Genomic DNA, 1,151 nt, shown 5'->3' on the forward strand with positions numbered 1-1,151 from the left:
CTCTCATTGAGGCTATATTGGTGATGATTAAATTTTTATACCCAATTATGTCCTCAAATTCTGGATAAAATTTATTAAGAATTGCTGATGAACTCATATGCTTTCCAAAGATGTAAGGTAAATATGGCTGGTTTTTATATAAAAATTTAGATTTGTGCCTGTTTTAAGTTTTTTATAAGATTACATTTAAAGATAAATAGTAAAATAATTACTCCTTTCTTTATGACCACAAAATGCCTCCTGTCAATAAGAGAAACTAGCTGAGAAATCTACATTTCTTGCTAACAATTTGTTAATCTATATCAAGATGCTTAATTATGGATGTACATGGGTTTGGGGAAATAATTTATTTTTTTACCTGTACTATGCAATGTTATTTCTTGTAAAGGTTGTAAAGGCCCTCAGAGGCCTCCACTGGGCTCAGAAGGAAGATGAAGTGGGTGGCCCTGACAGGAATGGATCCCAGCCTCTCTTTGGGTGTGGTTCCTTTGTTACTGTTCCTGCGGGCACAAGACCCTCCATGGTTGTTTAAGCTGATGTTTCGTTCTACTCCCCCGTGATCCCGACGTGATCCTGAGGTCCAGCAGCATGGAGAGCACTCTGGAGCCCTTAGTGGCCTCTGCTGGGCTCAGAAGGAAGATGGTGGGGGCTAAAAGCATTATAGCAGAGGATGGTTTCGACCCATTGACCTCTGGGTTATGGGCCCAGCACGCTTCCACTGTGCCACTCTGCTTATTTTTATTTTATTATCATCTGAATAATATTCTATTATGTAAATATGCCATGATTTTGTTATCATCATTCATCAGTCGATGAACATTTTGCCTGTTTCTATTTTTTTTTTTTTTTGGATCTTGCAAATAATGGAGTAATTAACAAGTATCTCTGTAGGAGAATATAAAATCCTTTTGTTATATGTGAAACCATTACATTCAGACTCTTCCTGCTTAATTTACATGTAGACTGGCAAAAAGTAAATCATTAAATAACCAGTTAGAAGAACTGAAACATGAGCCAGAATCTTGAAAAAATACATGTCTCTAATATAAAGGGATTTTCAGAACTAGTTTTGTAAAAAAAAAAAAAAGAAGAAGAAGAAAATTACCTGTTGGACAAGGGAATCTCTGATATGAAGATGTTAATTGCAGGGA

At 36.1% G+C, this 1,151-nt stretch overlaps 1 non-coding gene across 1 annotated transcript; it reads right to left on the reverse strand.

Annotated features, from left to right (window-relative positions):
- Positions 1–661: 661 nt before the first annotated feature.
- On the reverse strand, positions 662–733 carry Trnam-cau. The gene has a single exon. It is a non-coding gene; the product is annotated as a tRNA-Met (tRNA).
- Between the last annotated feature and the right edge of the window lie 418 nt (positions 734–1,151).

This window comes from Mus caroli, chromosome X (assembly GCF_900094665.2).
Source record: "Mus caroli chromosome X, CAROLI_EIJ_v1.1, whole genome shotgun sequence".
NCBI lineage: Eukaryota > Metazoa > Chordata > Mammalia > Rodentia > Muridae > Mus > Mus caroli.